At 39.7% G+C, this 26,853-nt stretch overlaps 1 long non-coding RNA gene across 3 annotated transcripts in view; it reads right to left on the bottom strand.

Moving 5' to 3' along the window:
* The window catches only part of LOC132359373 (uncharacterized), a 63,683-nt gene extending 37,078 nt beyond the window's left edge, over window positions 1-26,605 (bottom strand). For all 3 annotated transcript variants that reach the window (XR_009500829.1, XR_009500827.1, XR_009500828.1), the window contains exons 1-3: window positions 26,503-26,605; window positions 11,410-11,497; window positions 8,774-8,830 (exon numbers count right to left, since the gene is read on the bottom strand). This is a non-coding gene — a long non-coding RNA (uncharacterized LOC132359373). The remainder of the gene's footprint in view (window positions 1-8,773; window positions 8,831-11,409; window positions 11,498-26,502) is intronic.
* Window positions 26,606-26,853: the final 248 nt, after the last annotated feature.

A 26,853-nucleotide genomic window follows, 5' to 3' on the forward strand; every position in this document is an offset into this window, starting at 1 on the left:
AGAGGGAAGTTTATAGTGATACAGGCCTGCCACAAAAAACAAGAAAAATCTCAAACAATCAACCTAACCTACCACCTAAGGAATTAGAGAAACAAGAACAAAGTCCAAAGTCACCAGGAGGGACATAATAAAGGTCAGAGAGGAATTAAATCAAATAGGGACCAGAAAAACAACAATGAGAACAAGAACAAAAACAAAAAGAGCTATTTTTTAAAAAAGGTAAACAAAATTGATAAACCTTTAGCCAGGTTCATAACAAAAGAGGATCCAAATAAACAAAATATAAAAGAGGAGAAATTACAACTCATACCACAGAGATACAAAAAATTTAGACGAAAACACTATGAACTGTTATATGCCAAATATTGGACAAACTAGAAGAAATGGACAAATTCCCAGAAACATACAATCTTTCAAAACTGAATCAGGAAGAAGTGGATAACATTAACAGGCCAAATACCAGTAATGAAATTGAATTTGTAAGAAAAAAATTCCCAACAAACATTCAGGACTGGATGGCTTCACAGGTGAATTCTATCAAACATATAAAGAAGAGGTACTCTTATTCTTTTCAAAATATTCCAAAAAATTGAAGAGAGGGGAACCCTCTCAAATTCATTCTATGAGGCCACCATTAGCCTGACACCAAAACCAGACCAAGACAGTACAAATAAAAGAAAATTACAAGCCAGTATCTGAGGAATACATAGATGCAAAAATCCTTAACAAAATATTAGCAAACCAAATTCAACAATACATAAAAAGTATCATACACCATGATTAATTGGGATTTATTTGAGGGTTGCAAGGATGATTCAATATCCACAAATAAATCAATATGATACACCACATTAACAAAACAAAGGATCAAAATCACATGATCATCTCAATAGATGCAGAAAGCATTTGACAAAATTCACCACCCATTCATGATAAAAACTCTCAATTAAAGGGAGTGTAGAGGGAACATAGCTCAACGTAATAAAGGCCATCTATGACAAACCCACAGCTAACATCGTACTCAATGGTGAAAAACTGAAAAATTTTCCTTTAACATCAGAAACAAGGATGTCCACTCTTGCCTCTTCTATTTCACATAGTATTGGAAGTCCTGGCCACAGCAATCAGATGAGAAAAAGAAATTGAAGGCATTCAGATTGGAAGGGAAAAAGCAAAACTGTCACAATTTGCAGATGACATGACACTATATGCATAAAACCCTAAAGTCTCCATTAAAAAATATTAGAACTAATAAATGAATTCAGTGGAGTTGTAGGACATAATACACAGTAATCTGTTTTCTTCTCTACACTAATAATTAACTATGAGAAAGAGAAAGCAAGAAAACAAGCCTGTTTAAAATTGCATCAAAAAGAACTTGGAATAAACTTAACCACGGAGGTTAAGACCTTTACTTTGAAAACTATAAAACATTGATGGAGGAAATTGAAGATGATACAAAGTAATGAAAAAATATCACGTGTTCAGGGATTGGAAGAATTAATATTGTTCAAGTGTCCATATGACCCAAAGCAATCTACAGATTTAATGCAATCCCTGTCAAAATACTCATGACATTTTTCACAGAATTAGAACAAATAAGCCTAAAATTCCTATTTATCTACAAAATACCCTAAATAGCCAAAACAATCTTAAGAAAAAAGAACAAAGCTGGAGTTATCACGTGCCCTGATTTCAGACTACACTACAAAGCTACAGTAATCAAAACATTATGGTACTGGCTCAGAAACAGACACATAGATCAATGGAACAGAACAGAGAGATCAGAACTAAACCCACACATATATGGCAAATTAAACTACAACAAAAAGGAAAATATATACAATGGGGAAAATACAGTCTCTCTTCAATAAATGGTGCTGGGAAAATTGGACAGCCACACATAAATGAATAAATTAGAAAGTTTTCTCACACCATGTGCAAAAATAAACCCCAAATTGTAAAGACCTAAATATAAGACCAGAAATCATAAAACACCTGGAAGGAAACATAGGTGGTACACTCTGACATAATTCTTAGTAGAATTTTTCTGATCTGTCTCCTCAGGCAAGGGAAACAAAAGCAAAAATAAACAAATTGGATCTAGTTAAACTTAAAAGCTTTTGCTCAGCAAAGAAAACCATGAACAAAATGAAAAAACAACCTACTGAATGAGAGAAGATATTTGCAAATGATATAACCGATAAGGAGTTTACAACCAAAATATATTTAGAAGCTCATACAATTCACTATCAAAAAACAACCTGATTAAAAAAATGGGTGAAGATCTGAATAGATATCTTTCCAAAGAAGATGTACAGATGGCCAAGAGGCACATGAAAAGATGCTCAACATCACTAATCAGGGAAATGCAAATCAAAACCACAATGAGATATCACCTCATACCTGTCAGAAAGGCTAAAATCAACAAGACCACAAATAACAAATTTTGGAAAGGATGTGGAGAAAAGGGAACATTCATTCACTGTTGGTGGGAATATAAATTGGTATAGCCACTATGGAAAACAGTATGGAGGTTCCTCAAAATATTAAAAATAGAACTACCATATGATCTAACAATTCCACTCTGGGTATATACCTGAAGAATAAAAACACACTAATTTAAAAAGATGTATGCACTCCCCCATTTTCATAGCAGCACTATTTATAATAGCCAAGATACAGAAACAACCTAAGTGTCCATCAACAGATGACTGGGTAAAGAAGATGTGATATTATATATATACAACATATCTACTATATATATATATAACATATATACTATATATATATATATAACATATATACAATATATATAACATATATACAATATTATACATATAACATATATACATTATACATATAACATATATACAATATATTATACATATAACATATATACAATATATTATACATATAACATATATACAATATATTATACATATAACATATATACAATATATTACATATATATAACATATAATACTCCATTGGAATATTAGTCATAAAAAAGAATGAAGATTTTCCACTTGTAACAATATGGATGGATCTGGATGTTATTATCACTAGTGAAGTAAGTCAGACAGAGAAAGATAAATACTGTATGTTTTCACTTATATGTGGAATCTAAAAAATAAAAAAATGAAGGTAACAAAACAAACAGATACATAGAACAAATGAGTGTTTATCAGAGGGCAGAGGGGTGGGGAGAGCAGCAAGATAGGGGAAGAGGATTGAGAGGTACAAAATACTACATATAAAATAAGATATAAGGAAGTAATATACAGCACAGGGAATATAACCAATATTTTTTGACAACTTTAAATGGAATCTATAAAAAAATACCTAATCACTATGTTGTACACCTGAATTAATATAACATTAGTTATATTATAACTAAAGTATAAATAAATTATACTTCAATAAAAAAGCAAAAAAAATAGATAATACATAAATTCTGGTTTGGTTGTGGAGACAATCCAACATTTGTATACTGTTGGTTGTAATTAAAAAATTAAAAATAGAAATGTTGGTCATGTAGTAACATGACCCAGCAATCCCACTTGTTGGTATATATCAAAAGGAAACAAAACCATTATGGCAAGGAGGTATCTCTATGCTCCCATGTTCGTTGTACATTATTTACAATAGCCAAGACATAGAAGCAATCTAAGTCTGCTGACCACACATGTGTAAAGAAAATGTCAATACACACACATATACACACACAAAGAGGAATATTATTCAGCCACAAAAAGAAGGAAATCTTTCCTTTAGTGATAATGTGCATGGACCTTGGGGGCATTATGCTGAATGAAATAAGCCAAATAGACAAATACTGCATGGTATCACTTATATGTAGAATTGAAAAAAGAGGTGAAACTCATAGAAACAGAGTATGAAAGTGATTGCTGGGGGCAGGGGAATGGAGGAAATAGGGAGAGGTTGGTAGAAGGGGACAAACTTTCCACTATAAGAGGATCTAATGTAAAACATGGTGACTATAGTGGCTTAACACTGTATTGTATAATTGAAATTTGCTAAGAGTAAAACTTAAGTGTCTCAGTCACACACACAAACGGTAAATATGTGAGGCAATGGATGTGTTAATTAACTTGATGTGAGGAATCCCTTCATAATGTATGTTTATGTAGATTAAATCATCAGGTTGTATACTTCAAATATCTTATAATTTTATTCATCAATTTTAACTAAAGAAAGCTGAAAAATGCTATCAGATGATCCTAATGTGTTCCCAAGGTTGAGGACTAACATTAATAACATCTAGAATTTCTTAGTTTAGACAATTAATGCAAAGTTGTTTTCAAATAGTGCCTTTTCAAGAGGAATTTTACCAAACACTCTAATTTGTTTCATCATGTTATCAAATGGCTTTCCAAAATAATGGAAACATTTTTAGCATGATGTGTGTATAAATTCAGCAGCAGTTATGTAATTTTCCAAGTACTTAATGACTCCACTATGGTAGTTAACTGGATAGTTGTGGCTCGCAGGCTCTAGAGCACAGGCTCAGTAGTTGTGGCGCATGGGCTTAGTTGCTCCACAGCATGTGGGATCTTCCCGGACCAGGGCTCGAACCCGTGTCCCCTGCATTGGCAGGTGGATTCTTAACCACTGTGCCACCAGGGAAGCCCTTTAATTCTTACAATTATGAATGGCCTGGCTAGGACTCCTTGAATCCTACCTGAGGCTCTCATCATATTCTTTATCTTCCACTTGTGTTTCTTCTACGAAGTAGCTTATCACAAAAAATAAAACTTACCTACCTTTAAAGAGAGGTTAAGAGAATGTATCAGTGGAACAAGTTGGGGATTTTGTTTAAGAGAGATGTATTGTACCATCTGTAGGTGGACAGAGCCAAAGGATGGAATATTGCTTGAAACATTTTTCTCATACCCTTGTTATAATCAAATTTGTATTTTCTCAATCACTTTGGGGTTCGGGGTCCACTAATTAGATACAAACAGGTACAAAGTGTTAACACAAATGAACTATTCAAACTCATTTTGGAATGTTTCCATCACAAAACATAAACGTTTAGTCAAAGTGGCATCTTCCAAATTTCTTAGTCTTGATTTACAATAATATTCAAAGACACCACTTTCTGTTTTTATTCTTTTCTTCTCAGTAAGGAAGCTGTAAAGTCATGAGGCAGTGAATAGGTATTATCTTCTAAAGAAACAACAGAGCTAAGGAGACTCATTAAATAATTCATCATTTCCCTACCTCCACCAAAATCTCTTCATGCAAACTTGAAACTGAAGTGTTCAGGTCTTGGACTTTTAATCTGCCTCTTAATACCCTTCCTTCTTCTCTGAAGTCAAAGTACATTTATAACCTATTTATTACTTCAGAATCAACCGTAAATGTACTCTTTTTGGATAAGTTTCAAAATTAGCAGTTTGCAAGGAGTTTGAAATTTTAACTGCCATCTTTCACGTATCCATTCATCTATTTAATGGATATTGAGCTGCAACTATGTGCCAGGCACAGCTCTAGACAATGTGTGGATATTGCAGCATATAGAAAATAGAGAAATAAATCCCTGAACTCATGGTGCACTGTGGGAGAGAATGTCCCAGGTAAAGGCTGACACCAATCTCAAACAGAAAATAATGCAAGGGGGCTTCCCTGGTGGCGCAGTGGTTAAGAATCCACCTGCCAATGCAGGGGACACGGGTTCAAGCCCTGGTCCGGGAAGATCCCACATGCCGCGGAGCAACTAAGCCCGTGTGCCACAACTACTGAGCCTGTGTGCCATAACTACTGAAGCTTGTGTGCCTAGAGCCCGTGCTCCACAACGAGAGAAGCCACCGCAATGAGAAGGCCGTGCACCACAACGAAGAGTAGCCCCCTCTCGCTGCAACTAGAGAAAGCCTGCGCGCAGCAACGGAGACCCAATACAGCCAAAAATAAATAAATAAAATAAATAAATTAAAAAAAGAAAAGAAAGAAAATAATGCAAGGGTTTGTCAAAAGTTTTAAAATAAGAGGACATTAAAAAACCAAAAAAACCCAAAAAAAACCCCCATCTTGACCCAGAAATCTTAAGAAATATAATCTAAGAAATAATTTTGTGCAAGCATATGCATGTACAGAGATCTTCATCATATTTTAGCACAACACTGAAAACAAGGACTGGTTAAATAAATTAAGGACAGTTTACTAAATTATAGTGCATCATGTAGTAGAATATTCTGAAGCCATTAAAAAAGATGCCACAGAAATCTTATTACACAGAAAGTTTCTGTTTCTTATTACACAGAAAGTTTCTGTTTCTTATTACACAGAAATATGCTTATAATATATTGTTAAGTGAAAGTTGAGGGTTTCAGAAACATACTCACAATTACAAAGAACACACTAGTGGTTACCAGTGGGGAGAGGGAAAGGGGGAGGTGCAAGATAGGGGTAAGGGTGTAAGAACTACAAACTACTATGTATAAATTAAATAAGCAACAAGGATCTATTGTATAGCACAGGGAGATACCGCCAATATTTTGTAATAACTTTAAATGGAGTATAATCTATAAAAGTATTGAATCACTGTGTTGTACACCTGAAACCAATAAAAGATTGTAAATCAACTATACTTCAATAAAAAATTTGGGGGCTTTTGAAATTGCATGATGTGACTTCACTTAAACAGTGGTTTTCAACTGGATGCTATTTTGCCTTTCAGGGGACATTTGTCAATGTTTAGAGACATTTTTGGCTGCTACACTGAGGTGGTGCATCTCGTGACTAGAGGTCAGGGATAGGACAGTCCCCCACAACAAAGAATTATTTGGTCCAACATGTCAGCAGTGCTGAAGTTGAGAAACCCTGCTCTTAAATAATTATATACAACATTGAAAGGAAACATACATTTTGGATAAATAGGGTCATGGATGTTTTTTCATGTTATTTTTCTTTGTGTGTTTATCTGGATTTTGTTTTAAATGAGGAAGTATTGACTTTGTAATTAGAAACAAAAAGAAACTATTAAAAATGTGGTGCTAAATCTTGGACTCATTATCTCAGCCCAGGAATGTTTTTTTCTTAAAAAGTTCAGGTATTTCTGTCTTTTCCTACTGCTCTCCTGGCCTGTACACACCTGATTGCCGGTATCTGTGATGCCTCCATTTCTCTGATGGACATGGTTTACTCCTATAACATGGGTTGAGGGCTTCCCTGGTGGTGCAGTGGTTGAGAATCTGCCTGCCAATGCAGGGGACACGGGTTCGAGCCCTGGTCTGGGAAGATCCCACATGCCACGGAGCAGCTGGGCCCGTGAGCCACAACTACTGAGCCTGCGCGTCTGGAGCCTGTGCCCCGTAACGGGAGGGGCCGCGATAGTGAAAGGCCCGCGCACCGCGATGAAGAGTGGCCCCCGCTTGCCGCAACTGGAGAAAGCCCTCGCACGAACCGAAGACCCAACACAGCCAAAAATAAATAAATAAATAAATAAAGTAGCTATAACATGGGTTGAGGGACTTGCCTGCTTAGTAATGAGCTACATCCACCAAGAAAGTCATCTGTTCATGCTTAGAATATCATGTTCTTAGACATCCATGAGTTCTATTCTGAGGAAGTCAGAGGACTGTTTCATCCCTCATCACCAAAGAGCACAGTGAATGCTTCAACTGCTGAGAACTCTACTTTGGCAGGTCCAATCCAGGCTTATCTCCTGAAAAGCTGGGGTCTAGTTAAGTCCTTTTTGGTTGAAATATTGTAGCTACCACTTTTTAAGCCACCATGGGCTTACAAAGATTAGCCATAAAATACCTTTAATGAGCCCCCAAATTTTATCTGCAGGGAATCCAGGGCCAGTGGCATTACGCTGGTTTGTGGAAGTCTACTGTGGTCTCCGCAGAAATTCTCAGGTGACCACCTGGGATTTTTATTACTTTAAATGTGCATGTTTTATTCATCAGAGAATTAATTGTCTCCATTCTTTGATTAAAAGTCACATTACCTTGAGCTTCTCTGTATCCCAGTATCTGTCTCCACTTGTCAAATCCCAACTTTGCTTCAAGACCCATCTCAAATATCTGCTCTTACATAAAGCTTTTCATGACTACTGCTATTGGAAATATTTTCTCCATCCACTTTACCCTAAGAGCTATGTGTTGTTATGACTTTTTTTGGGTATTTATCTCATGTAGTATTATAGATAGTAATAATCTTACTAAAAACAATCTTCTTGAAAGGCAGGGTCTCTTTATTTCCTTTTTTATATACACCAAAGCACATAATAGATACCTGTCAAATATTTGTTGAATGGAAGATGATCATAGTGTCCACAGAATGTTTCAGTGCCAGGACCCTTTGCAAAAATGTGTTACAGTTGCTGTTCCCCTAGATGAATCTCATCTCTACTATCATAACGAGTTTAGCCTAAGAGGTTTTTCTGAGTAATCTGTTTGATTTTGAGGAGGAGTATTGAGAGAAATTACAGAACTACCATGAAGTGCTGGTGCCCAGCTAGAGAGTTTACTGGTCCTAAAACATTCATCCATTCATTCAACAAATATATAATGAACACCTACTATGTACCAAGCACTGTTCTGAGCACTGGAGATACAGAAGTGAATAAAACAAAGTAGAAAAAAAAAGTCACATTACCTTGGTAGGACAAACATCGTTGAGTGGGCAAGGCAGATCACATGTTTTCTCTTTCATTGGACTCCTCATTTTTCTAACTAGAGCCTGCATATCCTGTGCTAGAAGAGCTTCTTCAAATTAATTTACTGTCATTCTTGTAACATACCTGTTTATTGGGGCCCATGAATGTGTGCACTCCATTTGATCTCATCAAATGTGTTCCCTGAAATAAAGAGTACAATTATCTCATTAGTGGATGGTTTGTTTCTGTAGGTAAGCACCAGTTTATGATGATTCCATCCACACTTGCATCACATTAATTTATTTCCCATTTAATCAGTGTTTAAATTGAACTAGGATCAGGCAGAACAAAACACACAGTTTTGCATAATTACGGTAGAGCAAATGGAAACAGTCATAGGATTTTAGCGTTAGAAACCTTACTGTAGAAGCACAGATGGGTTAGGAGATGTTGATAAAAAATATGTCCAGGAATAAATCCTCTATAAGCACTATATTAAATTCCCAATGCCTGCATGATAATTAACTTTGCATTAATTACTTTAAGTTTTCTGCTGTCTACAGCTCTGAGTAGAAATCCTGCAGATTGAGCAAACTGTCAAGGCATGTCTTGTCATGCTCAATTAAGTGAAATCATTAGATTGTTCAGAAAGGCATTTCTTTCCAGACTTGACTAGGTGGTAAGTTCAGTATTTATAGCTTTTCCTCTCATCTTCTCTAACCTTTTCTAAGCCAGGGTTGTGGAAGTACGGGTTTGCCTTGTGGGAAGATGGGCTACCTTGGAAAACGGATTTGAGATGGAAGCTTGTCTAGAAAGTCTCTAGATTAAGAATTGCACTTGCTGGTTTTACTTCCTCAAAACTACTAAGAGGCTGAGCAAAGTGTTCTTCAGGCAAGGGACTTCCTGAGCTGTAGTCATTTGTTAACTGCCTAAGTCTTTGTCTTAAATATTTTTTCCTTCTCCTCAATAAATCATTCCAAATACTGTTGAAGTCTTACTTTGCACACTGTCACCCCATTTCCCTCCTTCCATCGCCAGAGAATCACTCTTCCAAAGTGGATGTATATCTTTCCAGGCACGTCTTCATAACTGCATGTCATTAGAGTATATCCACAAACAATGTATTACAGAATTTTACATGTATATAAACTTTAAAAAAATGATCTCATACTGAAGGTATCCTATCATACATTTTATCATTAATCTTTTTTTAGTTATATCTGCGTCGTGCACACATGTAGATCTAGTTTGTTCATTTAAATGATGTGTTATATTCCATCATGGGAATATATGGGAATATACCACAATTTGTTATGCATTGCCCTAGTGAGGGAAATTTAAACAAATGCTTAATTTTTTTAAAGCAGAAACTAACACACCATTGTAAAGCAATTATACTCTAATAAAGATGTTTAAAAAAAAAGCTTAATTTTTCACTATTGTAAGCAATCAATTAGTGAAGATCCTTTTATCTACCGTTTTGCTGAGATTTTAATTTGAGAACGTCTGACTATAAAGCCTGTGCTCTCCCCACCATATCAAATTGACTCTCGAGTGATATCCTTCTATTATAGTTCACTTAGATTTGGTAGAACCCATTAGTTAAGTATTAAAACTTGGTAATACCATTTTATCTCCAGATGGGAACCACTTTACTAATTTAATCAGACATGAAGAGTAGATTTAATGTCTAAGGCTAAGACGTAGAATGCTGAAGTCACTAGCCACATGTGGTTACCTGAGCAGCTGAAATGTGGCTAGTACAAATTCAGATGTACTCCAAGTGTAAAATATGTACCAGATTTTGATGAAAAACAGAATGTAAAATCTCATTAACACATTTTTGGTATTGTAATGATAATATTTTAGATATATTAGGTTAAACAAAATATTTTATTAAAATTAATTTCATCTTTTCTCTTTGTTAATATGGCCTCTAGAAAATTTAGTTACAGACATGACTATCGGATAGCGCTCACAAGGGATTAGACTGAAATGATGGAGTCTGTACTTCTGGGCGCCAGGTGGGGGCAGCAGAGAGTTGCGAGAATCAGGATTCCATGTAGGGTAACACCAGGCAAAGGTGCTGTGCTAATAAACTGAGAGGCTCAGAAAGGCAGAATGTCAGTGAAGTGGTTAAATGGGGCTACAGTCAGTATAGATCCAGGGACTAGATCCTGGATCTTGATTGGGAGGGATTGAAGCCAGGGCCATCTACAGGAGAGAGTGCTGCTTAAAAAAAATGAAAGCTCTGATATAGCACGGCTTTGAAGTCACATGATGCTGTTTGAATCCTCACTCTGAACTCAGGCAAGTTATTTGACCTCTGTAAGACTCAGTTTTCACATATGTAAATTGAGGATGATAGTATTTATTTTTTCAGTTGATGCATATTAAGAGCTTGTCACGTATACTGAATGTTTGCTACTATATTTTGAGTCATTGGGAAAGCATCAGAAGTGGTCTCTTCCCTTTTGAAGTAGTAGATATAGGCTACAGTTCTTACCACGCACAGGTTTAAAGTGACCCGTACAAAGCTTAACATGAAGTTCTCTCAGCTGAGAAGTGATAACATTGGATTTCTTACTATCTTATCTCTTGCCAAGCTAGTGCCTTAAATTTATTTCCTTTCCTGGCTCTAAGTTGGGGTAATGAATGCATTTGTTCATCACAGAAGTTTCCAAGTCTTGTGTTAAGTAAGCATTAGGGATGCAGAACTTAGCAAAATATGGTTAAAATGTTTACAGTTAAGTCAGAGAGATAGAAGGTTTGTCACCTACCGATGATACAATGTGACGGGAGTCAAAGTTGAGTTATGAGAAAATTATGAATTCCATGGGGAGGATGCAGAGGGCTTCAGTGATGATGCTGAAAAGTAGAGGACATTACTGAGGTACTTGTCATTCTGTCCTGTTTCCCCAATCCCCTGTGGTCCAATGTCCTTCATCTCTGCCAATGATCTCCATCACCTACCAGCAAAGTGTCACCCTAGAGTGCATCACCAGCAGAAACTGCCCCATTTTCTAAGATCTGAGCTCTGATTTTCTCAGTAGTGCCCAACCTCCTCTGTCACCCTCCTAACTCCATTCATAGGTGGTCTCTAAAGTGGGATGTGACCATTCAGGGACTTTGCAAGATAATTCAAAGGGGTTCAGAAAGAAAACATTAAAACTTTTATTTATATTTAGCTTTTAATCATCCTTTTATGATGTATATATTTTGTGTATTCTTTAATTACATAGTATGTTAGTACAGCAACGCAAATATGTAATAAACACATGCATATATGTGTATTTTGAGAGTGAACACAATTTTTTAGTGCTGAGGTACATGTAATCACAGAACTCTGCAGACAACTGCCTTAACGTATTATTCAGAAGTTGTGGTTTCTAGTGGACGAAACCCAACTCATACTAGCTTATGGAGAGAGGGTACTTACTGAAAAGATCGCCTATGTTGCTAGCCTAGGTATGTGAGGTCTAGGTCACAACGATATTGTCAGCGAGCCCTCACTCTGCCTTCTCAGCTCTTTGTATTGGGCAAGATGGCAAATGGATTCCTGAACTCATACTCTTCCAACTTAACACCCAGGGGCAAAAGACTCTTTGGCGGTAGCAGAAAAGTCCCAGGGGAGACTGACTGATCTGGTTGGATTCCATGTCCATATCTGAACCAATCACTCAGTCCAGGGAATGGAAAATTCTGGCCACCTGGATTAGATCAGGTTCGTGGGGAAAGGGGGTGATATGGATAAATCCTATGGGAACCATATGGCAAAGGTGTCCCCTAGGAAAGAGGAAGGGAACACAGGGAAGCAAGCAGACAGGACACATAGCAGCCTAGGTGTGAGTGGGACTTACTACCCCAGGACAAACAGGTCAGGATAGGAAAGGTCCCATCCAAAGATGTTACGATCCATAATCCAATGAGTAACTTTTCCTAAATTTTAAGTGGGCATGAGAAACAGAAGTAAGCTGCTGGGCTTACTCACAGGCCAAGGAAAGTTTTATGTTAAATGTGCGAAAAGGAACACTACCGAGTTTAGGTGAACATGATTTCTGATACCCCCAAATGAAAAAGGCTGAGATGTAATTTCTCTTTAGGACTTCTGAGGCAGGAGATAGAGGGGCCCCAGGCTGAGCAGCTGGGGTTCATCCTCTGTGGACAGATATTCCATAATAGCAGGATAATAGGAGAGTCTGAGCCCTGCCCAGATAAATAGAGACCCCATATTTCTCATTCTTGAAGTCAAGGAGACCTTCCTGACTATGCATGCACAGAAAAGGCTCCTTGAAGCTCAAAAGGTAGGGGGCGCCACCCCATAGTAGGTGATGTCAACCTGCCCATAGGCCTCTTCGCTGGAATCTGTCTTGGCTAGGAGATGCACGCACACGTGGGAGGACCCCAAGATATACCAAATACGGACTCAAAACCAAATGATTGGCCAAAGGAAACCCGGAAGAAATGCCCCATGTAAGTGATTTAACCTACCATCAGGGCGCGACTCTCTGAGTCCACCTGTGTGTCTATCCACACGTACTCTTTTTCCTCCTAATAAACACTTGACTTGTTTCACTACTTTCCGTCTTTGTGGGAATTCATTTCTGCAAAGCCAAAGGGCCAGGGCCTTGTCACTGACCCCTGGTCGAGTGGCTAGGATTCAGCGCTCTCACAACCGCGGCCCGACCTCAATATGTGGCCGGGAACCGAAATCCTGCTTCAAGCTGCTGCAGGCCGAGGCCACCTGAGATCACTTCCAGTGTACTTTCTCCCAGTGTATCCTATGGTGTACATCAAGTTAGAGGCTTTGGGGTCAGAGTGGCCTTGCTTTTCATCTTGACTCTGCCACACGCTAGCTGTGCACACGTGGTCTAGTTTACCAGAACCTCCGAATCGCACGTCTATCATCTGTGCCTCCCTGGCAGAGCTGTGGCGAAGATGCAATGAGACTACCTAGCACAGTTCCTAGTGCTTAATAAATAGGAACTATTATGGTGATGCCGCTGATGCTTTTGTTTTCCTTTTCGACCAGTCTGGCCACATTTCTATGGTGAAGGATGCAGGGCTGATTCATCTTTGGAAACCCCAGCGAGTCCCCAGAGAGCCTGGCAAAGTAAATGTTCAGTAAATACTTGTTGAATGATCAACATTCATTGAGTGACTGTAGCCTATTCTGTTTCAAATCATTCCCAAGGGGCTCTATTATGAAATGCTGCTCAGACTTTCAGCTCTGCCAAAGGACAAATTATTCTTTGACCAAGAAAATTGCTTCTTAGTGCTTCCCCTCCAGCCTTCTGAAATGTGGGCCAATATTACGGCAGGGAAACTTTTCAGAGTACTGAGATTTCTGCATTGGCTTTGTGAGCAAGTATTAGAATTTTTCATGGCTTATTCTATTGCTTTGTAAAATATTTTGATCTATATTCCCAAACTGATCACGCAAGACCTGAATGAGCTGTTCTCATTAACCTCAGCAAAGACCCTTCCCCACTATGGATGGGACGAAAAGGCTGGCATGGCTTGGGATTGTCTGGGCTGCTTGAAAACGTAACTTGGGAACAAAGGTTATGAGTTTTCTCGGGCCAGCTTTGGACTGCTGTGACTCTCAGTGTGGAGGAAGTTGCCATGGAAAATAGTTATTTAAAAAGACAGGCTGTTCTTTTGGGAAGTAGTGATCAAGAGAAAGGGGTATACATTTGCCTACATGCTGATGCAGAAATCATTTTTGACAGCTTTTATCTGCCCAAGAATCTGGTACACTGGAGCTTTTTCCCACAGTGGAAAAAAGGGGTAATTTTCCCAAAATGCTATCAGAAATTCCAGCCTCAGAAAGTTATTATGGGGTCACCTGGGCTCTCATCTCAAACCCCAAATTGCATGCTTACTGAAGACAGAGCAATGATATTGGAAGGGCTGGCGAACTGCCCAGAGAACACTCCTGTCATCTTGGTTTTGAGAGTAAAACAGACAAATGAAGTTGGTGATCTCAGGGCTAATTACTGACTTCAACCAAAGTCATTCTGCACTTTTTGTTTAAAGATCAGAAAGATTCTACTTGGAACAAGGAAGCTCCTTGATCTAGTCCTTAGAGATGTCGTCCATCAGTCCAGGCACTGAGCAAGATGTAAAAGACCGAATTGAAACCATGAAGCTGATGGGCAGTATTCAAAAGTACAATTCAGGAGTGATGTCATAAAAATGGTGGCATAGGAGACCCCAGCCTTTGTCCCCCAACAAAGATGAACAGTTAGACAGCCATCCATGAACAAAAAGAGCTCTGAGAGAGCTCTGGAATCCACTTAAACTTTAGCAACACAGTTGAACAAAACCCCTGAGAATAACAGCTCAAAAAGGGAAAGAAGACAGCTTCATCATTTGTGTGCCTCATCCCATCCCCAAGCTGGCACTGCTCAGCACCAAAAGTCAACTTCCCAGGTAGGGAGGGCTCCCCTCCCTTGGAAGAGTTGCAGGGATGAGCTACCAGTTTCCCCAGCCTTTCAGGGCACTGCATGAATGTCCTCCACCAGTTTCACCCCACTCCAACTGGCAAAGCTGAGACGTACAGAGATGGCAGGAAACAGAGAAGAAAAGCAGGGGCTACCAGGAGTAGCCACACAGCAGGAGTGATCATGTCTCCCAGTGACCTGATCTGCAGACAAACCTGGCAGCTCTCCCCACTAAAGAAACCAAGGGCCAGCAGAGCTTTCTGGGACCCCCTGCAGACTTCACCAGCTTTTGCCCCACAGGTATTCACACATTCACTGATGCCAGCTGCCTGAGTCCTTGTCTATTTCCAGCCCCTCCCCCCAGCCCCGTCTGGAGCCCAGGATCTGTATTGGCAGCCAGCCCAGGCCTGTGCGGCTACACAAATGCAAGACATCAGCCTAGATTCTTGCAGCTGATCCCCTCTGCTGTGTGTATACTCAGGGAGAGCCCCTTCAGCAGTGTACTGGCCTTACACTCATCACTGGGCTCCAATGCGGTGCATGTGCCCAAGGGGACACTGTCCAGCCATGGGAGATAGTCCTCCCTCCCACAACCCCCAAAAAACTCACAATACACTTGTGGGCCTGGAGAAGGCCTTTTCTTCTGTCACTCGCTTGCACTCTACTCACCTGCAGCTAGCCCTTCCAGCTGTGCACCTGCCTAGCCTTGGCCTGACCCCCATAGCTGGCCACCACTGCTCTGCACCAGCAGTGGGATGCAGCAGCCAAGGCATGCATAATGATAGCCAGGGCACCTGCATCTGCCAGCATGCCCATAGTTGGCTCCAGCCTTTTCTGTCTGCTCTGGCCCCCACCACTACATGTGTATGTCTGTGACCAGCCCCTGACACTACACAGGCACTTGCAGCTGGCCCCTGCAGCTGAGCGTATGCACACCACCAGCTCCAGCTACCTCTGCTGCCTGTCCTGGTCCTTAGCTCCTGGACTTGGAGGCACTGCTTAGGACCCTGATAGCTCTTGCAGCCACTGTGGACACCCACAATGCTCACCAAACTCTGTGGCTGTTGATACTCTGGACCCCAGGAGGCTGAGTAGAAGATTTATCACAGTCCCCTGGACCCAGTGCTGCTATACCCCTCCCCCAACACGTGGTACCCTGCACACTGGACCTGGGGTCACAACATGCTCCAGCATGTCCCTACCTGCAGGTAAAAGTCTTCCCATACCAAAGTTAGTCCATAAAGTCTGGAAGAGGTGACTGCTTCTTCAAATGTGCATACACCTATACAAGGCTACAGGGATCACAAAGAACCAGGGAAATAGGACTCCACCAAAAGATTACAGTAAACCTCCAGAGCTGACCCCACCCCCCAAAGGGAGATCCAGGAATTTCCTAATAAAGACTCTAAAATAATTGTTCTAAAGATGCTCAGAGAGCTACAGGAGAACACAAGTAATTTAAGGATATCAGGAAAACAGTACAAGAACAAACTGAGAAGTTCAACAAAGAGAAAACATAAAAAAAGAAACAAATAGAAATTTTGGAGCTGAAGAATATAATGACTGAACTGAAAAATCAGTAGAAAGCTTCAACATTAGACTTGACAAAGCAGGAAAGAATAATTGAGCTTGAAGATAGATCAATTGAGAATATCCAATCAAAGGAGCAAAAGGAAAAAAAAAAACAAAACAGTAAAAAGGACTGGATCAAAATGGCAGTGTAGGAGGATCCTGAACTCACCTGCTGCCATGGACACACCACATCTACAGCTACATAGAGAATAGTTCCCTACCTATGAACGAAATCCAAAAAGTAACCGAACAACTCCTACACATCAGGCGAGTAAGAAAAAAACCCACATCAAAATGGGTAGGAGAGACTGACACAATCTTGCCATGAATCCCACCCCTGTCACAGTGACTCACAATCAGGAGGGAACTCACAACTCTGAGATTCTCTCTGAGGAGTGAAGGGTTTGAAATTGCCACCCCAACTTTTAAGACCTGCAGCTGAGAGATTGGGCCCCCAGAACATCTAGTTTTCAAAGCCAACAGGGCTTGTATGCACAAAAGCCACAAGACTAAGAACTGGTCTTAAAGGCTTGGGCAGGGCACTCCCAAAGTCCCAGGTGCCAAGCACATACCTCCCCTAACTCTGCTGCTGGATCCTGGTGTGTGTTCCTGAATGCCTCTGTGAGAGCAAGCTCCAGTAGCGAGGGAGAATGCTTAGGAAACAGGTCATGAATGGTTGGCAGAGGAGAAGCCAAAAATGAGCTATAGCACCACCTTGTGGAATACAAAAGACAAGTTTCAAATGGCCAGCCTGGTGAATATTAAGAACCAAAGAAAGTATAAAAGCTTAGTTAATGTGTCTGCTACTTCGAAGGTAAAAGCAGAAGTGAATAGCTGCAAACAATACGAAAAACCAAGGAAATATATTATCACAAAAAGAAATACAGTATCACAATAAGAAAATAGTAATTCTTCTGTAACCATACTCAAAGGCATGGAATATTGTGCTCTAAATGATGAAGAATTCAAAATAGCTGTTGTGAAGAAATTCAACAAGTTACAAGAAAACTCAGAAAGGCAGTTCAATGAAATAATGAATAAAATTAATGGATAGGAGTTCTTTACTAAAGAGAATGAAAATATAGAAAAGAACCAAATGAATTCTGGAGCTGAAAAATTCAATAAATGAGATTAAGAGTGCAATACAGAGCATCTGTAGCAGGGCAGAACAGATGAAAGAAAGCAGTAGTAACTTGGAGTGTAGGAAGATAAAAATAGTTCCCTCTCATCTTCTAACTTTACTAAGATTTAAAAAGAGTGAAGAAGGCCTACAAGAGCTATCAATTTCCATCAGAAGGGCAAACATTTGAATAACTGGAGTCTGGAAGAGAAGAAAAGAGAAGGAGAAGGGGGCAGAGAGTTTAAAGAAATAATAGTGAGAACTTCCCAAACCTGAGGAAGGACATGGATATACAAGTCATGAAAAAGACAGAAAACTATCCCATTCACATTAGCATCAAAAACAATAAAATACCTAAGGATAAATTTATCCAAGGAAGTGAAAGATCTTACAGTGAAAACTACAAGACTTTGCTGAAAGAAATAAAAGATACAAACAAATGAAGGGACACCCCATGTTCATGGATTGTAAGAGTTAATACTGTTAAAATGTCCATGCTACCCAAAACCATCTGTAGATTCAACACAATCCCTATCATAATTACAATGACATTTTTCACAGAAATAGTAAACCTTTTAAAATTTGTATGGAGCCACAAAAAGATGCCAAATAGCCAAAGCAATCCTGAGAAAGAACAAACCAGAGGCATCACACATCCTGATTTCAAACTACACTACAAAGCTACAGGAATTAAAGTATGGGGTTGGCACAGACACATAGACCAATGGAAGAGAACAGAGCACCTAGAATTAACCACCCACTCCAACAAATATTTGATAAAGGAGCAAGGAACATCCAGTGCAGGGAGGATAGTCTTCAACAAATGGTGTTGGAAAACTAGATAACCAAATGCAGAAATTAGACCTTATCTTACATCACTCAAAATTTACTTGAGAGAAATGGGTGAAGGGGATCAAAAGGTAAAAATGAACATCATCCTCCGAGCACCTCCCTACATGAGTCATCTGTGGGTTGCTTATTTTGTTTCCCAGAGTTTAATTCCAAAGCTGCATTTCTTCCCCCCCACCCTCCTTTCCTCCTTCCTTTACCATATCAATAGTTTAAAAACTACTAAAAGAACACAATGGATAAGGAAGGAAGGGAAGGTAGGGGGAGTGATATTCTATCATCAAGGAAGCTGCAAAAAAGATATACTGTGGTCAAAGAAGGAGAAGACCAGAAGAATAAAGATAGACACACATTCTGTTCCAGTTGTATTTCCTTTCCTTATCCCTAAAATGATTCTAACCCTCAGTAATAAAACAGAAATTGGGCTCTGTCTTTTCCCTTTCTCAACTCCTATCCTGGCAAAGATTGTAAGGTTATTTTGCTGGTACAGCTCCTGAGGTTAGGTAAAGATCCAGGGCAAGCAACAAGACTCCAGCATTCCATTTTTGACCTTAGTCTTGATGCAGAACTACCTCTTTCACGTGTGTGCTATTTGGTAATTGTGAGATTTGTTACAGTATGGAAAAAAGAAAAAAAAATTAACTTGAAATGGATCAAAGAATTAAACTTAAGACCTGAAACCATAAAATTCCTAAAGAAAACAGGGAAGGAGCTCCTCAATACCAGTCTTGGTAAAGACTGTTTGGATATGACACTAAAAACACAAACAGCAAAAGAAAAAGTGAGAGTATGTCAAACTTAAACACTTCTGCACAGCAAAATAAACAATTGTCAAAATGAAAAGGCAACCTACAAAACTGGAGAGAATTTTTGCAAATCATGTATTGGATAAAGGGTTAATATCCAAAATTTGTAAAGAACTTAAACAACTGAATAGCAAAAATCCAATCCATGAAAGAATGGGCAGAGAAGCTGAATAGACATTTTTCCAAAGATGATATACAGATGACCAACCGGTAAATGAAAATATGCTCAACATCACTAATCATCAGGGAAATGCAAATCAAAATCACAATGAGCTATCACCTTACATCTGTCAGAATGGCTATTATCCAAAGACAAGAAATAAGTGTCGGCAAGGTTGTGGAGAAAAGGGAACCTTTGTGCACAGTTGGTGGGAATGTAAATTGGTGCAACCACTGTAGAAAATAGTATGGAGTTTCCCCCCAAAATTAAAAATAGAACTACTATACGATCCAGCAACTCCACTTCTGGGTATATATCAAAAGGAAATGAGGGCTTCCCTGGTGGCGCAGTGGTTGAGAATCTGCCTGCCAATGCAGGGGACACGGGTTCGAGCCCTGGTCTGGGAAGATCCCACATGCCGCGGAGCAACTAGGCCCGTGAGCCACAACTACTGAGCCTGCGCGTCTGGAGCCTGTGCTCCGCAACAAGAGAGGCCGCGATAGTGAGAGGCCTGCGCACCGTGATGAAGAGTGGCCCCCGCTTGCCGCAACTAGAGAAAGCCCTTGCACAGAAACGAAGACTCAACACAGCCATAAATAAATAAAAATAAAATAAATTAAAAAAAAAAAAAAAAGGAAATGAAACCATTAGGTCAAAAAGATATCTACACTTCCCTGTCCATTGTAGCATTATTGACAATAGCCAAGATATGGAAAAACCTGTCCATCAATGGATGAATAAATGAAGATGTGATATATACATACACACATACAAACACAATGGAATGTACTTCAGCTATTAGAAAGAAGGAAATCCTGCCGTATGTGACAACATGGATGGAACTTGAGGGCGTTATGCTAAATTAAATGTCAGACATAGAAAGATAAATACTGTATGATATCACTTACGTGTGGAATTTAAAAGTCCAAGCTCAGAGAAACAGAATGATAGTTACCTGGGGCTGGGGAAAATGGGAAGGTGTTGGTCAAAGAGTACCAACTTCCAGTTATAAGATGAATATGTTCTGGAGAATCTCACATACAGCATGATGATCATAGTTAATAATTTTATATTGTATACTTAATTTTATATTGTATACTTTTATATTGTAATTTTATATTGTATACTTAATTCTATATTGTATACAAGTATACTTGTATACTTTATATTGTATAATAATTTTATATTGTATACTTGCTAAGAGAATAATCTTAAATATTCTCACAACAATAAATAAATGATTACATGATGCTATGGTGGTAATCATCTGGCTAAACACGAACATAACAAATTGACATGTTGTACACCTTAGACTTGCACAATATTATGTCAGTTATATCTCGATAAAGCTGGAAACCCTCCACCAAACCCAAAGAAAAAAAGTACAATTCAAGTCATGTTTTGTTCAATGGGTGGGGGGCGGAAAGATTCTACTGGAAATATTAGACATTCCTTAGGTCTGAACTGCAGGATAGGAATTATGTTTGAATTTGGCAACTTATATTTGCTCCATTGCTGGAGAAGAGAATAAATAATAGGGCTTGCATGTATTGGGCAGAAAATAAGGGCTGAAAGCTCCTGATCCCGGCTGAGGAATGGTAGGCAGTGGAGGGCATGACTTAGGGCTATGAGTACGGTGGAAAGGCTGCACATCTCTCTGGCTGATCTTACCATGCCAATTTGGACAGATGTGGAAGACAATACAAGTGGAGCTCTGAGGCTGCTGAGGCTACTGTTAACCATGGGCTCAGTCTACCAGTTGGGACAATCTGTGTCCAAGGCAGTGATGAAAGCTGGACAGACAATATTCTTACCAGTAAGAGAAGCTAAGGAGGTTAGGATCGATTCTGGTCAAGGTCTCTAATGGAAATAAAAAAGGAATGGCTTACTTTTTCTTCTGCCCTCTTTTTTCCCACCTCTACTTTTAGTTCTATCAGGGAAAGGCAGTGGGCTTTCATACATGGGTTAAAATTACTCAGATATTGATTTGAATGGAAAAACTATGTGAAAGGAAATAGTGAAATAAACCTATTTATAAGGATGATTTGGGATATTTCCCATCAATGAAGTATCAAGAAACAATTTCAGATTATACACCTAGAAATGGGGCAAGTATGATTTAGGTTATGGAAATCTTTGGAAGTAAGTAACTGTCTCTCCACTACCATGAGATTTCACTCAGAGATGATAATCTGCTATTTGTACAGAGCTCTTAACTTTTCATAGCATTTTCATACACTTCTTTCACTTGAGGTGCATGACAATCTTGTATGGTTTGCAGAACACATATTATTCCTCTGTGACAGGTAACTAAACTGAGACTCACAAAGGCCCAGCAGACTTGCTCAAGGTCACATACCCAGTTAAAGGCAGAGCTATGCCTAGAAGTGGACCCTCAGTACTGTTTGTTCTGTTTTCTCTAGTTGTTTTAGCACGACCTGCAAATGACATGTTATGCTTTGACCTGGACCAGTTCTTAGATGACTCAGACGCTCAGAAAATGTGCTGGATCTTCCTTGGTGGATGATTCCAGCATATTATGGTGTTTAGAGGAACAGCTTGGGGCTAACAGTAGGAGTAGAGTGGTTGCTGCTTCTTCCCTAGGGGAAGAACAGGACAGTTTAAACTGACTTGAAGGTGAAAACTGCCTCTTGAAAAATCTTTGTTTTGTAAAAAGAGAGACCATTTGGTTGCAGCCTTGTGCAGGGATAATTATAGCTTGAATCAACTGAACTCTTGGTGGATACACTTATTTCTGAAAAATTATACTTGGAGAGTTTTAAGTGACCACAGTTTCTCAAAATATCAGCAAGTAGAAAATGAACAAATCAAATCCCAATTAATTTTCTGGATCTAATATTGCAATGATGGTTTTTAGTCAAATAAAAATATATTTACTCAGAACATAAGTACACATAAGGAGAATGGGCAAAGACAGCTATATTAGAATTAATTTTTTATGTTTCCTTTACTGTTATTTATTTTCTGCATCAAAAGATATTCACTAGGTACTCTTTCCTGTGAAAGTAGGCAGGGCAAGTATTCCTATTTTTCAGAGGGCACTTATTTTGTTTTCCATTTTCAAGGCTACCTTAGAGTTGAAAATTCATGTCTTCAGCTAGGGGCCGAATTTGCCATAAGGGCAATCAATGTTTCACATCCAAGAAGGGACATTTATTTATAGTGATCACTGCCATGGGCCTTGGGGAAGTGTTTAAGATAAAACAATATTCATGACTCTGTCCTTTTCCTCAAGACCAAGAGCTGGTTCTCATTAGCTAATCTTCCAACAACACAGGCAAGGGAGTGGACCCTCACTGCCTCAGTCATTTGATCTGAACTAGGCTTCAGATTTTCTCACCTGGTTCATGACTTTTTGGAGAAGCTTGAAAGACTTCTCTTACTTGGCTTGATTCTCAGAGTGGTCTGTATTCTGCTTATGAGTTGACCTGGTGGGGACATTGGTCACAAGGACCTGAAGTATTCCTCTGGATCAACCGAATTATACAGAGTATATACTGAGAGTGGCAGAAAGCATCTTAACAGGGAAACAGGTAGCAGGAAAAAAAAAAAAAGAGGTTAAAGAAATGAAGTAAGGACAGTGATTTGTCAATGTTGAGACTGATTCTTACAGGTCAGAATTTCAATATTGGCACTATTGACATTTTGGGTTAAATAGTTCTTTGTTGTGGGGATACCCTGTGCATTGTAGGATGTTTAGCAGCAACCCTGGCCTGTACCCACTACGTGCCAGTAGTACCCCTCCCCACCTGTGACAACGAAAAATGTCCCCAGACATGGCCAAACATCCCCTAGAGGGCAAAATCGCTCCCGATTGAGAACCGCTGTTATAGGCTAATATAGCTGTAGTTGATGACTAGTAGGTTTGTGATATAATCAGCCTTAGGTTTACTCTTTAGATGCTTCTGGGAGCATGACCGAGTTGAAGGAGCATGGGCTTTGGAGTCAACCAAACCTGAGCTTAGATCCCAGTTCTGTCACTTACTTGCCATGTGACACTGGGCAATTTAATCTCAGGGTCTTCATCTGTAGTGGTAACAGTGCCTATTTCCCTGGGCCATGTGACAAATCCCTGCAGCATCGTGCCAGGCATAGTTGGGGCTCACTAGATGTTAGTCTCCATTCTTCCTCCCTTTCTTCTTTCCCCTTCTCCCAAGGTGGGCTGTGAAAGCAGGGAAACCAAGGGACTGAGCAGGTGGAAGTTCTGGTCCATATTCTACCCCCTTACCTAGTATCAGACTTCTTGTGAGCGCCATAAACATTAAGAAGGTGAACATTCGAGGTTTAGCCATAAGGAACACCCAAAAGCTTTGCAACTGGAGACGTCTAGGAATATGTATGTGTTTATACATATATACAACACACTGCTAAAGTCATTTGCTGTGTGCCTTTGGGCCACATCTCAACTGGCATCCTGAAAAGTGATCCACTTTGGGCAACTGAGGCAACAATAGATATATCCTCAGACCATTCTACAGATCTTTGGAGTGACTGGGCTGGTGGTCACACTTCCTTATGCAGCTGACCCTACAATCCTGAAAACTTATCAGCTCTGACCACTACTGTCAACCTATAGCAAGCATACAACTCTAAATCTGGACCCTGCCCACCAGTCTGGACATAGTGCTTTTGCTGCATAACATAGGTGGGAGGATCTGAGCTGTGGATGGCTGAAGGAAAGGCAGCTTGTTAGACACTGCACAGGGAGGGGAGAGGCTGTCAGCATGAGAAGTGTGGGAAAAGGAACATCACGACACTGGCTCAAACAAAACAGCACTGAAGGACTTGCTGGGAAGCTCCACAAATAGAACCGCACTGCACATGGGAACCAGAGATAGGATCAGGAGACATCAGGTGGGGAGATAGCGGACTGTGTACCAGACTGTTTGCCTTCTTGGCTTTTTTTGCTGCTTAGTAGCAGTCTGCAAATCACTGCATATTTCCTCAGTTCCTACCTCTATAAAGCTTACTCTGAAGATTTATAAGCAGCTCATGCAGCTCAGTAACAAAAAAACAAACAACCCAATCCAAAAATGGGCAGAAGACCTAAATAGACATTTCTCCAAAGAAGATATACAGATGGCCAACAGACACATGAAAGAATGCTCACCATCATTAATCATTAGAGAAATGCAAATCAAAACTACAATGAGGTATCACCTCACACCGGTCAGAATGGCCATCATCAAAAAATCTAGAAACAACGAATGCTGGAGAGGGTGTGGAGAAAAGGGAACACTCTTGCACTGTTGGTGGGAATGTAAATTGATACAGCCACTATGGAGAACAGTATGGAGGTTCCTTAAAATACTAAAAATAGAACTACCATACGACCCAGCAATCCCACTACTGGGCATATACCCTGAGAAAACCATAATTCAAAAAGGGTCATGTACCAAAATATTCATTGCAGCTCTATTTACAATAGCCAGGACATGGAAGCAACCTAAGTGTCCATCATCGGATGAATGGATAAAGAAGATGTGGCACATATATACAATGGAATATTACTCAGCCATAAAAAGAAATGAAATGGAGGTATTTGTAATGAGGTGGATGGAGTTAGAGTCTGTCATACAGAGTGAAGTAAGTCAGAAAGAGAAAAACAAATACAGTATGCTAACACATATATATGGAATCTAAGGAAAAAAAAAAAGGTCATGAAGAACCTAGTGGCAAGATGGGAATAAAGACACAGACCTACTAAAGAATGGACTTGAGGATATGGGGAGGGGGAGGGGTGAGACGTGACAGGGTGAGAGAATGGCATGGACATATATACACTACCAAATGTAAAATAGACAGCTAGTGGGAAGCAGCCACATAGCACAGGGAGATCAGCTCGGTGTTTTGTGACCGTCTGTGGGGGTGGGATGGGGAGGGTGGGAGGGAGGGAGATGCGGGAGGGAGGAGATATGGGAACGTGTGTATATGTGTAGCTGATTCACTTTGTTATAAAGCAGAAATTAACACACCATTGTGAAGCAATTATACTTCAGTAAAGATGTTTAAAAAAAAAAAAAAAAAGCTTACTCTGCCTGCTTCTAAGGATGTTGTTAATATCAAACGAGGCAACACACGTAAATGGACAATTGAAGCCCTGAGCATGGCAGGTGTTACCTTTCTATAGGAGGCCAAAAACAGTCAAGACACAGCACCTGTTGCCAGTGTCACAGTAACGGTGACTAATGTAGTAAACATGTATGTGCCAGGAGATTTACATGAATCATTGGTATCTCTACAACTCTGTGAATTTGATATTTTTATTCCCATTTCACCAGTAAAGTTAAGTGGTTTGTTTGAGGAACTCAGTCCTGCCTCTTTCCAGAGACTGTACTCTTCTCACTACCTTACATGCCTCCCTTAAATTCTTCGTACATTCATAGGCTGTCAGTATGGTGAGACTGAAGCATGACTCTTATTTTTAAGCTTTCCTTTCTTCATAACTACTCAGTCCTGTAATTTCCCACCTTAGAAATGTACACAAGCTTTGATCTAGTAAAGCTGTTATAGAAGCTTCAGTCTGGAGACTGGCCTTCGTATTTTCCTGAGTACGTGAGTTCTAAGCAAGCAGGATTCCGGCAACCTTGCCATGGCCCTGGGAGCAGCTTAGAAAGCCATCTGTGCACAGAGTCCCCATTACACACTGAAAACCACAGCAGTTGCAACAAGGCTAAGGATTACGGATAGTGGGAGGATGAGGTCTTTAATCTCTGTATTATTGTTCTATCGTTGCTATAGCAAATCACCACAAATTTAGACACTTAAATCAATACAAGCATATTATTTTACAGTTCTGTAGGTCAGAAGTCTGACGCGAGTCTCACTAGACTAAGGTCAAGGTATCAGCAGGGCTACATTCCTTTCTGCAGGCTCTAGAGGAGAGTCTGTTTTCTTACTTTTTGCAGCTTCTAGAGACAGTCCTCACTCCCGGGTTCACAAATCTCGTCCTCCATCTTCAAAGCTAACAGCTCTGACTGCTTTTCCACCATCATGCTTCTCGCTGACTGACGCAGGCAGGAAAGGCTTTCTCCTTATAAGGGTTCAGGTGATTAGATTGGTTCCACCTGGGTAATTCATTCTCCCCTCCCCTTCTCAAAGTCCTTAACCTTAATCATATTTGCAAAGTCCCCGTTGCCGCATAAGGTAGCATACTTACAAATTCTGAGGATTAGGATGTGGACATCTTTGGGGTATTATTTTGTCTACCACAGTCCCCATTCAGATTACAAGTACGAGAGGCATAAACA

This window comes from Balaenoptera ricei, chromosome 2, assembly GCF_028023285.1.
Source record: "Balaenoptera ricei isolate mBalRic1 chromosome 2, mBalRic1.hap2, whole genome shotgun sequence".
Lineage (NCBI taxonomy): Eukaryota > Metazoa > Chordata > Mammalia > Artiodactyla > Balaenopteridae > Balaenoptera > Balaenoptera ricei.